Genomic DNA, 12,789 nt, shown 5'->3' with positions numbered 1-12,789 from the left:
CTATGGATTATTCAGTAACTACTGCAAATAAATACATTGATATACTATATTTAAAACACCACTGCACTATCAAATACAGCTATAAAAGGTAAATATATACAGAAGGCCTGCACAGTTTTTGTGCTTGAAGAAATGTATATATGTATAAAAAACAATATGAATGAATGAACATTTGTGTGTGTGTTTGTGTGTAATTGTGGTAAATAAGTAATGCTAACTGTGACGGATGTGCCCAGCAGCTAAAGAGGAAAAACAATAGTCATATTCTAGCTGCTTTTTTACAGCACCATGAGGGGTAATATGAGACTCATAAGCATCAGAAGAGAGCGGCTCGGTGGATTCAGCTTTATTTACTTATATTACTAAACTCCACATAAACGCACAGCTGTGTGCTGATAGGCTGCCATTTACAGCGAGATATAGCAAGACTTCCCCTTCATTCTGAGACTTAGCGCAACTTAAGTGTTTCAGAAGGTTCCCCGGTGCATATTGAAGAAAGCCTAGTCAGAGATATGTCTGTGTGTGTGTGTGTGCTTCTGTGTGTGTAAGTGCATGTGAGTAAATCCACTTTACACTTATCTGGGGAGTGAATACACACTGCCTCTGGATCGTCTTGCCAATGTGCTCCATCCAAATTAGCTAACAAGCCTTCTGTCAGTGAGAATGAATCAGATACATTGATCAGAAATACACTCGATGCTTTCATGAGCAATACTGAGATTTTAAAAATCAAAACGCTGGTTAACCCTGAGGTACAGCAGCCTGAACCCACTGTACCATTTACCATGATTTCCCCTAAAATATCAATAACAGCCAGCCTGTGCTGCTGCTAATGAACTTTGTGTGTCTATACTGTGCGTGTGTGGTCCTGACACCGTCACTATGTGGACAAAAGTTCTGGGACACCTGCTTATTCATTGTTTTCTCTGAAATCAAAGGGTTTTTGTTTGAGTATCTGTTTCTTCTGTCCAGAGAAGGCTTTGTACTATATTAAGCATTTGGAGCATAGCTGTGAGAATCTGGTTGTATTCAGTGATAAGAGCTGCATAATGATTACCACCTCACCTCACCTCACCTCACCTCAAATGTACTGGATTGAGCTGAAAACACAGTTCCACGTGTTTATGTTTATGTAAATTGCATACTTTCAAATATTACTTAACTATTTTTTAGTAAAACATTTGTGGCCACATTCAAAGATTTAAACAGAAATCAACTTACAATAACTGAGTTTTAATAAATAAACTTTTTTTCTATTGGCTTTTGGCACAATCTATTTGCATATACTGGGTGTGTCTCCCAGTGTGTAGTCATTCTCCCCAGGCTATCATAAATGAACTTGTAGATCATATATTATGATTAACTGCTTGGTCTTTGTGTTGTAGGCTGTAAGAGCAAGTATAATTTCTGAGCTGCTATAGTAACTCTGTGCTGGCTGTGAGCATATATAAAATGAGATAACCCCATGGGTAGATTTTTTGTAATATAAGCATATTCATCTCAATTTTTTTATATATTTCTTCTGTTTTACTCAGTATGAGTGAATGGGTGTGTGTGGTACCCTGTGATGAACATTGTGCCCTGTCGGACTTCTGCTGGGCTCCAGATCCACAGTGACTCTGTCCGGAAATAAGCAGATCAGAAGATGGATGGGTATTGCAAAAAATAATATGTGCCACCATGTGTGCACATGCCTTATTAAATGTATATACAGTTATATATAGAGTTTGTGTGTTAGACCATGCACAAGTGAGTAATTTGACCAAGTGTGCCCAAACAAGACTGTTCATACAGCACTAAAGTTTGGCCACAATCCTTCACATTCAATGTTTTTTATTTATTTTTATTTATTTATACTTTGTAAACTAATTAAAGACTGTGAAACTATGATGGAAACAAGTAGAATAATGCAGCAAACAATATTGCACTTGTGCTAAACAGTCAGAATGTGTTTTATACCTTTTGTTTGATAGGGTGGTCACCAGGAATGGATCTCAAACAGTCTTTAAAGAATTCCAGAGCTGCTGAGCACTTCTCGGCTCCTTCTATCATCTCAGCCGGGTTTAGGTTAGATGCACAGTAATTCTGACAGTGTTAAATTTAATAGTATTAGTGATGAATTAAAATGGTGGGAGTAAACAGTTCATTTAATGCTGACCCTGTTGAAATACCAAATATGCTGATTGTGATTGTGTGATTGTGGAGGTTTAATCCTTTTTTACTGCATTATTCCCTTTGTGTTTCAGTATTGATTCCTTCAATATTAATCTACAATGTAGACAATAATTATAAACACATGAGAGAGGGAGCAAGAGTCCTTAAAAGCATATAGGCCTTAAAAATATATGATTCAAGCAAATGTATGCATGTATGTGTATGAGTGTGTGTGTGTCTGTGTTTACCTTTATTCAAGAAGTCTTGCTCATCTTCAGATTTTCAGGGGATCTCAGGGTAATCTCTTCTTCAGACACTTTTGTCATTGGAGCAAAATAAAGACAAAATAATACAGATAAATATTTATACAGATGTTTCATTTTAGTCACATTAATATGATACTAATAACATTTATAATGAAAAAAATCACTGTACAGTATATTATGATATTGTAGCTGTAATTGCAGCCAATGTCCAGTAGAGGCCACCCTGTCTGTTTTGGTGCCAATATGAATAATGGGGTAAAATACCATATTTTTTTTAAATCATATTTAAAATCATTGAATTAATTGAACACATTATGACACATTTACATTATAATTACATTCAATTACATTATTTACATATCAATTGTAAACTAGCACAAACATAAATACTGTCTTGTCTGACAATAATTTATTTAAAAACAAACGTTTTAGCATAAAAGCAGCATTATAAAAGTTTTATTGTAGTAAAATTGTATTTGCATTTAGAAACACACCCACTACAATACATGTATGGATTCTGTCTGTGGGTAAAAAAAACAAGAATCTGTTTTTTGCCTCTTTTAATTTAAACACAAACAAGACCTCTAATTAGTGAATTCCCCAGATTAGCTCTATTATATTTTAATTAATCAACATATTTCAGTGTGTTTCTAATCTGTAACTGCCTCTGCAGAGGAACAGCACTGTTAGTGCTGATAAATCACATGCATTGCTTTTCACTTAATGGCTTTTAAATGTCATTTTCAGTATTGACAGTAGGTGGCAGGATCCATACATTGATTGAGTGTGGTCAGCTTTGCTGGACTGAGCTCTTTAAGGAGCTATTATAGGAATATCTCACTGACCCGGTCACTCCAGTGGACGACGACTGCAGCTGAGATATTCTGGCTTTAAAGTTGATCAGTGATCTGCATGCCTATAAAAAAAAAAAAGAAAAATATGTTTTACACCAAATAATTACTTAAAAAATATATATTTTTTTATCATAAGTATCTTTATATAGTTATATATAATAAAAGTAAATTGCTTCTGGGACAGTGAAAACAGTACTTAATAATACTCAGCAGCCTTGTGTCTGTGATACATCCAGTACTTTACATATTTATTCTAATGGAGGTTGAAGATTATATTTCTTAACATAACTGATATTTCAGTCAGCCCTAGTATATTCATTTTTTTAAATGATAAAATATTCCTTTAAGAGTTTGTAAAATATTTATTTTTTGAGCATTCCTATTGGTCCATTCATGTCGACATTTTGACACAGTAAAAAACAATGTAAAGAACATTATAACTCAAAAACAAAAAATCAGCAAAAACTGAGATAATTTTTTTTTCTTGACAGTAACGATTTGCAGATTTATATTGTTAGATTTTTATTATTTATAACAGTATTTTACTATTCAGCACTATTTATGAGACATTATTCCAGATTCAAGCATTGTTCTATAAGTATTTGATTTGTTTAATTTGTTCATTGTTTACTAGATGACTCTCAAGAGGATTGAATGTACTTATCAGACCTCTTTGTAAAATTTTGCTTTTTCTAGTCACATTATTAATAAATAATTATTTTCAGTATTTTCAACATTACTGTCAAAAATATATGAAACTATACATATTTGTGTTGATTTGTAACATTTTATATCTGTTTATAATTAGCTAATGCTCAGTTCTTGAAAAAAAAAATTCAACATGATTTCTGAGACCATATTCCAGATTTAATCAAATGTTTGTGTAATTTTTATTATTAATTTTTAGTCTGTAGTCTGTAGTTCAGACGACTCTCAGAGGAATCTAATCTACTCATGATATTCAGCTCATTTCAGTCAAAGTTAGATGCTGATAATGATTTTTCTTTTAATTCTGTATGTATGGACCTTTATACTCCAGGTCTCTTGGAGGAGTGCCTGAAGCCTGTGTTTGAACTGGGCTGAACTGGACTAAACTGGGCTGAGCTGAGCTGAGTTGGGCTGAACTGGGCTGAACTGAACTGAGTTGAGTAATAAGGCGAGTGTGTAGTTCAGGCTGGTTGAGTATGATTTAAAGCTCATCATGTCAGAGCTAATTAAGCTCAGAGTAATTAGCGACCCCCTTTGAGTCTGAGTGTGTTAAGTGGGCTGTAAAAGGAAATGCCAAACTTGAACTAATACACAGAGCTGTAGCTGTGATAAAACTCATAAACATTTAGCTATGTTTTCTTACATGTATAAAGACATAAAACCATCCATATAAGAGAAAAGAGAGACATAGAGTCTGGTGCATAAAGATATGCATGAATTAAATGAGGGTTGGATTTTAATGCTTGATTATTTAAACTGAATTTGATTTTTCCCCCCCTCACGTTTAAACGCTAATTAATACATGAATTAATAAATTAAATGTGTATTATCATGATCAGTTATTCAGGTTCAACGTTGCTATACATTTTTGATAATAATTTAAAACACCTTTTTGTGGATCAGAATTGACGTCAGAGCCAGAATAAAAAAACGTGAGTTAGAATGAATAACAATTTTATAATCAATAGTATGATAATAATTCAGATTAAGTTTTAGATTCAACATCAGATGTAAATTTACATTCAGAACTTAAAAGGTAAATTCAGGTCAAATTGATAAGTTCAAATCAGATTCAGATTTCAGAGGCTAAATAATAATCAGAATCATATCTAGAATCAGAATCTAGAAAACAAACTGAGAATTTCAGAATTGAAAAAAAAAAAAGTTTTAATCACATTTAAATTTCAGTCTGTCAGAATTCATAGCATGATTTTAGAATCAGCATAGAAATTAAAATAAGGATGAAGAATAAGAATCTAAAACTGAATTCAGAAAGAAACAAACAGTTTGAATCGGAATCAGATTTTAGAGAGAAAATTAAGAATAAAATTTAGAATCAGAAGACTAAATCCAAATATAGAAAAAAAAGAGAATCAGACATGAGAAATCAATATGAAAGTCAATATACTTTATGATGCATTATGACGCATGTGAGAGAGTTACGTTGATGATTACATTCTCTCATTATTCATAAACACATTCACCAGTTACTATTTCTTACACAGACTGAGGAAACCAGTAGAACTTCACAGTTTCTGTGTGTGTGTGGTTATGTGTGATGGGTGTGTGTGTGTGTAATCAGTCTGGCTGCCATGGCTCTGTTAGCTGCGCGAGTCCCTAACACACTGAAATATTGAAAAGCTTTTGTTTTGCTTAGTTAAACATGCACTGATGTGACACAAACTGAGAACAATGCCGAAACAAATGCGCAGGAATCCGCCGTCCATTATTAATGACCACAGGACAGAGCAGTGTCCAACAGGAAGGACTGGAGCACCGTGGGATACTACTAACTTTAAACCTCTGTTCTGTGTCTGTCTGCCTGTCTGTCTGTCTGTCTGTACTGTATGTCTTTAATAACTCCTTTAAAATAATTAAATGCTACATTTAATCTTGATATTCTCAGCAACTATAACCATGATAGGAATTATGACTTAATTATTATTACTATTCTTTTTGCATTTATTAATTATAACATTGTGATTTTCTAAAATCTCCTAATCAATAATAGTTTGTTGTTTTGGCTTTTAAGTTTGCTCTAAACTGTTGTACACTGAATAGGTGGTGCTAAACTACTATAGGCTGAATGGGTGGAGCTAAAATGCAGTAGACTGAATGGGTGGTGCTAGACTGATGTAGACTAAATGATTTGGGTATAAACTGCTGTAGGCTGATTGGGTGTGGCTAAACTGCTGTAGGCTGATTGAATGGTGCTAAACTGCTGTAGACTGAAAGGAAGGAGTTAAACTGATGTAGGCTGAAGCAGTGAAGCTAAACTGCTGTAGACTGAAAGGGTGGTGCTAAACTGCTGTAGACTGAAAAGGGTGGACTGAATGGGTGGAGTTAAACTGCTGTAGACTGAATGGGTGGTGCTAAACTGTTGTAGACTGAAAGGGTGGACCATATTTCTGTAGGCTGAATAGGTGGTGCTAAACTGCTGTAGACTGAAATAGGTGGACTGAATGGGTTTAACTGCTGTAGATTGAATGGGTGGTGCTAAACTGTTGTAGACTTAAAGGGTGGACCATATTCCTGTAGGTTGAATGGTGGATCTAAACTGTTGTAGACTGAATGGGCATAAACTGTGGTAAACTGAAAGGAAGGGCCATATTCCTGTAGACTGATTGGGTGGGGCTAAACTGCTGTAGACGGGTAGAATGGGTGGAGCTAGACCACTGTACAGTGAATGGGAGGGGCTTTACTGCTTTTACAGCTCAACTGTTAGAGCTAAAGAGTAGTTTACAAAGATAGCATGGACTGTTCAAATATTTTTTAACAGTTTTATAAATGTAGCTTTTCGTAATACTGCCTTTAATGCTCAGTATAGGACACTAAAGATCTATGAGATCAGTTTCAGTGAAAGGTCAGAGTGATGGTCAATTACAAGGCCTCTGGGTTTTCAGTATAAGCTGCCTGAACTCGTAACCAGTGTAAAGTCAAGGCGGGCCTAATGCAGTGGAAGAGTGTGTGCGTGAGTGCGTGTGAGGAAAAAAAAAAACAGGAATCAGCAAATAAAGCCCAGAACTCCAGCATGGTGCACTTTCCCAGCCACTAAGCTAAAGCATGAATTATAGATGCCCCTCTGGAGGATTCACTCTTTCCGCTCGCTCTTCCGTCTCTCTGTTTTAAAGGACAACGAGGGGGAGAGAAAAAATCAACAACAATAGCAAGATGACACAAATAGATGGGCTATAGGCCTATTTGGGCTGTTGTGTAGAAGAGAAATGCACTAAAATGCATTCACCCCCCCTCCTTCAAAAATACAAAAAAATCAAAAAACAAAAAAACAAACAAGCAAAAGCACACTGTCGGGAATGTTCCTCCAGTTCTGAGATCATATTAGATTTGTAAGTGCTGTAAGCATTTACTGACGCGTGTAGCCGCTCTGAGATTTGGTGTGAAATGTCTTTTTACGAATCGTTAAAGAAAAAAAAATGCCTCACTCCAAAGCAACTGCATATTTCTGTCTAAACAGGCCTGTAAAAGCTTCACATTAACAGAAATAAAAGCAGCAAAATACGCCACTAAATCCCGAAAACAGCGTGTGTAAAGAGACGCGAGCCGGTCTTACCCTTAATGAATAAATGATGCGTTTGAAATTTCATCGTCATAGTAACCCGCCCCATTTTGTTGACAGACTGTGCGCAGATGCAGGTCACCGAATCAAACCCAAACTGGGAAAACTGGCCTATTAGAAACAGGCACAAGCTTTTTTCCCTTTGTGTGTTGTATGAATGTGTGTACACTTTCCATCAAAAGTTTTATGTCACTCAGGTTTTTAATCATGGAGGTTTTGCTTCATGTAAGGGTTAAGATATATTTCCCAAAGCTTTATAATATCTCTGTTCCATTCATTTCAGTCTTATTACAGAACATACTGCTTATACACAACAATAAACTGCTGTCACATTTGTCACTCACTATACTACCCTATAGTCCCATACTACCCTATTCTCCCTATACTACCTATACAACAATATTTTCCCTAAACTATCCTATATGTACGTCATGTGCTACCATATACTATTCTATACTACCCTACACTACCCTATACTCCCTATACTACCCTATATTACCCTACACTTCCTATACTCCTCTACACCTCCTATAGTACCCTTCACTCCTTATACTCCCTTATACTTCCTTTACTACCCTATACTACCATATAATATCTTATACTCCCTATACTACCCTATATTACCCTACACTTCCTATACTCCTCTACACCTCCTATAGTATCCTACACTCCTTATACTCCCTTACACATCCTTTACTACCCTATACTACCATATAATATCTTATACTCCCTATACTACCCTATATTACCCTACACTTCCTATACTCCTCTACACCTCCTATAGTATCCTACACTCCTTATACTCCCTTATACATCCTTTACTACCCCATACTACCATATAATATCTTATACTCCCTATACTACCCTATATTATCCTACACTCCCCATACTCCCCTATACAACCCTATACTGTCTATACTCCCCTACCTTACAATGAAACATTTTGAGCAGGAATTGACCTGGTAACTAATTCTTAATTAAAGAAAAAAATGTTTTTAAAAGCTTACTCACTGTTGGTTTCTACTTGAGGTGGTAACAAGTTATGTCATGATGCATGAGAAATATATATTATTTTTATGTTTTTGGATGGTGAAGAAAAGTTTCTCTACAATAAACCATTTTTCTGAATGATTTCAATGACAGTTATCTAAATCTCATTCTCAGGGAGACAATCCAAATTTCAAATGTCACCAGATTTTTGACAGGTAGTGGAGGATATGGCATTTGATAAGAGAAGCAGGTACTGACAGTTTATTCCCATAATACAGAGAACCAATGAGTGTGTCTATGTGTGTGTGTGTGTGTGTGTGTGTGTGCGTCTCAAAAGGATATAAAACAAAAACCTCGGAGCTCCAGTGGGACCCGCAGGCCGTAATTGTTCGGGTTGGCATTTTAGCGGAATTCGCGGAAGACGAAGGGTCAATTTCTCCGCAGGTCACTGACAGTGACATCATCAAACCACTATTCATCCGCAATCAGGCCCAGCATGATATTGACATCGGGCAAACACACACACACACATACACAGACACACACAAATACACATTGCTAACCAAACTCTAACCCCAATTTGAAACCCTCACCTTGTGACCAGCACACACTGCTCCATCCATGGCTTGGCAGACTATAGACAGACATGGATTTCTCCTTTTCTCTGTGAAGAGAGAATAAAATGATGTAGAAAGAAGAAAAAAAAAAGAAAAAGACAGATGTAAGCAGAGTAAGAAGAGGGTAGACCACTCAAACACTTCACACAGCACACAGCAGCTGCTCTGCCACTCAAACGCCAATTTGTGACTTCTGTATTTTTACTGAAGAAATCTCTACTGTCTCACATCAATCCTCTGAATAAATACATACTGGAAGTCTAAATCAATGTTTGTTTTGATCACATATGACCACAGATACACAGGACAATTTGACATGATGACAGGATGTGTGCATCTTCATTGGCACGCATCCTTCTAACAGCCCTAATGACTGTTTCACACTACTCTTCTTTCATACGTTCATAAGGTCATAATTTAAGGTGTTCAAAACTGAGGACAGTGGGCAAACGTGAGTCTGTCACAGTCTATTTAGATGTTATGGCTGTAGAGGATCAAGTGAGCCTAAATTGTAAGAAAACTACTATATTTATATTTAATGTAATATATAATAAGTATAGGAGGCAACTATATTATGTTATGAGCATTAGTACATAAATATTTACTCTGTCAGTTCTGCCTGCTCCAGATTCCATCACTCCACTGATCATGTGATGATATGTCGTTCCTGCTCTCCGAGCTACTGATTGTTTCCACCTGTCCTTATAAACCCTGAGTTTGTTGCTGAGTATTGAATCTAGTTTCTTAGCTCTACAATGCATTTTCTTTGTATTTGCCTTTTTGTTATTGACCTGTTTATGTATTACCGACTATCTTTTTTTGCCTTGCCCAGTTTTTTGTTTATTTCATTACTGACCTTATTTAGTATTTTTTTACTCCTCTCTCATCTTACTTTTTGACGTTTTGCAAGCAATAAATAGCTTAAATAACCTAGGGTTAGGTAATAACGATATTGCTAAATCATCTCCATTCATTTAAACGTATATGTCTTGAAACAAACTTGACTTGTATTACTCTGTTACATAATTTTTTTTTTAATCCAGTATATTTTTAAGTATTTTCAGGCTGCGGTCAGCTGGCTGTGGTGAGAAGTAGTTGCACTATAGGATGATGTAGAAGCAAATTCATGTAATCCAAAACTGGTGGTGAGAAGGCTTAAACAGATTTGTTGGATACAATATAATGCTGAGTTTTTTGGAATGGTATGTTGGATTTTCTAAATTCCTATTAGAAAATTTAAATTTCATACATTTTACCCCAAAATAAACTGTAAACTAAATGTATGATTATTGCATTAAATTAAATAATACACTATTTTTTTTCCTGATGATGATTTATTATCAACTGTTATCATGTTTTTGTTGGAGTAACAGTCTATACTGTCTAGGGAAGGCTTTCTATGACATTGTAGAATGCTGCTGTTAAAATTTGACTGCAGTCAGCAACTATAGCATTAGCAATAAGCCAGGACGTTTGCTGATCATCACCCAATGGATGGAGCTCCTTCATATCAGAGAATACAGTTCCACTACTCCATGACTAAATACTGGGGCCCAAACTGTTCATGGTCATATATCTGCTCCAGAGAATCCTATTCTATTGGCAGTACTTCCCTACAGGGACTAGACAATAGAGAGTGTGCATGTGTATGTTTATGTGTATCTGTGTTAGCAATGGGTTCAACATAAAGTAGCCGAAAGTAGCTACAATGCTAAACTGGTGGCTATTGGCTGCCATTGCTTCTTAGCTAAATTAACCTTTAGCTCCAGTGAAAAACTTAAAGAAACACACTTCAATCACTCAATATGATTTTTTTATTGGATAAACTATTCTGTCAAATACTTCAATGTAGAAAAGAACAGTGTTTGAGCACAGAGGGATCAGTCTTGTTCATGCTGAGTGTGTGTGTGTGTGTGTGTGTGTGTGTGTTTCGGACACGATTGTGTGTTCTCGCTGGCCTCTCTGGGTGAACTGTTCTCTATTGACTTACAAACGGCAGGCATGTGTCCAAACGCAGTGCACTATTTTTCTGTAATAATAGCTAGCAGCCATGCCGTTCAATTATTAATGGGGTCTATTCAATACAAACAGGTAGGCACGAGCGAGTGTGCACCCGCGCACGCATGCGCACACACGCATACACACACACTCACACACACACAGACAAACAGAGTGTCTCCTCAGTCTGGTCGGTCGGTGTAACCTGGGTTTTATTTTACAGACAGAAAGGCCGTCCCAAACCCACAGCAGTGCAAGAAGAAGAGACAGACAGAGGTAATGAAATGAAAGACAGAGACAAACACATATATAAAAAACACTTAAAAAAACACCTCACCTTCTTCTGAACTCATTTTTTATTAAGTTTGATCAGAAACAGCAATTCGGCTAATGCTTTGGGATTATTCATCTTCAACACTACGTAGATCTCTGTAGTATAAATGAAAAACATGTATCTCAATTTACCATTATGTGTTTTTAGGGTTCTTTATTGTTTCAAATCTGCAGCTGCAATAGACACCTTGTAAAAAATTTGGATGAATAAACCAATAGAAATGCTATTTCATACCAAGTTAAGAAGCTTTTTGACATCTTATATACATAAACTCACCAATATACTTTACATGTTACACAAGAGCAAGGCCAACTGTGCTCTCTCAGGGCTCTGGCAGCTGATGGCAAGCTGCATGACCAGGATTTGAACCAGCGATATCCTGATCATAGTGGCAGCGACCCTTCCCTTCTTTTATAAAAGAAAATGAATGCTTTGTGCACTGGACTAAAGATATTTAAGACCACCAGACTGTCCAAAAGCCAAATTCTGTCATGGTACAGGGTTTGTCACTTCTGTTAAGCAGCAATAATGCAGAAATTTACACTGAGCTCTTAAGACAAGATGACAAGATCTTTTCCAGTGATCTTTCCGTGCATTTTTCAACAAGACAATACAAAAGCACACGCTGCACACATTACAAAGGCTGTGGAGGAAAAAGGGTAAAGGCCCAGGTACTGGTCTGGTCCGCCTGCAGTTTTGACTTTAGCTTAGACACGAAAATGTGACAACCTCAACCTGACAACCTGTACTGTTGCTCACCTTAAGACTTTAAGGATTTCTGAAATGCATGGAATGGGTGTATATTAGAAAATTTAATTTAATTAGGCTGTCGTCCAAAAAAAAAAGAAGAAATATTGGGTTATACTTTTGCTTTATCAAAAATTTTAACTATCCATTTTTATATATTTGGGATAGTATTGTTAGTGTATGGTTGGTGTGGCGCAGTGGATAACACCATCGCCTGCTTGTGAACTACGACATCATGTGGGAGACTGGGGTTTAATTTCCAGTCTGGGTGACTATGCTGGGCTACACCAATAAGAGTCCTTGGGCAAGACTCCTAACACCACATTGGTCCAATTCTGCAATAGAACTGGAATATAACCTTGTAAGTTGCTTTGGATAAGAGCGTCAGCTAAATTCTATAATTGTAAATGCAAATGTAAGCATTCCTAAAAATAGTTTATCCTGTGTAATGTTCTATTTTTTAATGAAGGCTTTCTACTGGGATTTGGAACATTCCTGTAAGGTTTTGATTGAATTCACCAATAGACATTTGCACATCTGTGTC

The 12,789-nt window shown here is 36.2% G+C and overlaps 1 long non-coding RNA gene across 2 annotated transcripts in view; it reads right to left on the bottom strand.

The window, feature by feature from the left end:
• Positions 1 to 1,193: 1,193 nt before the first annotated feature.
• LOC103044299 (uncharacterized) overlaps positions 1,194 to 12,789 on the bottom strand; it is a 38,312-nt gene continuing 26,716 nt past the window's right edge. For both annotated transcript variants that reach the window (XR_002650663.2, XR_454333.3), the window contains exons 2-6: positions 9,143 to 9,213; positions 3,266 to 3,336; positions 2,403 to 2,470; positions 1,960 to 2,085; positions 1,194 to 1,619 (exon numbers count right to left, since the gene is read on the bottom strand). This is a non-coding gene — a long non-coding RNA (uncharacterized LOC103044299). The remainder of the gene's footprint in view (positions 1,620 to 1,959; positions 2,086 to 2,402; positions 2,471 to 3,265; positions 3,337 to 9,142; positions 9,214 to 12,789) is intronic.

The sequence above is a fragment of the Astyanax mexicanus genome, chromosome 5 (assembly GCF_023375975.1).
Source record: "Astyanax mexicanus isolate ESR-SI-001 chromosome 5, AstMex3_surface, whole genome shotgun sequence".
NCBI lineage: Eukaryota > Metazoa > Chordata > Actinopteri > Characiformes > Acestrorhamphidae > Astyanax > Astyanax mexicanus.
The sequence above is the reverse complement of the archived record's forward strand: the minus strand, read 5'-3'. Positions and strand labels throughout refer to the sequence as shown.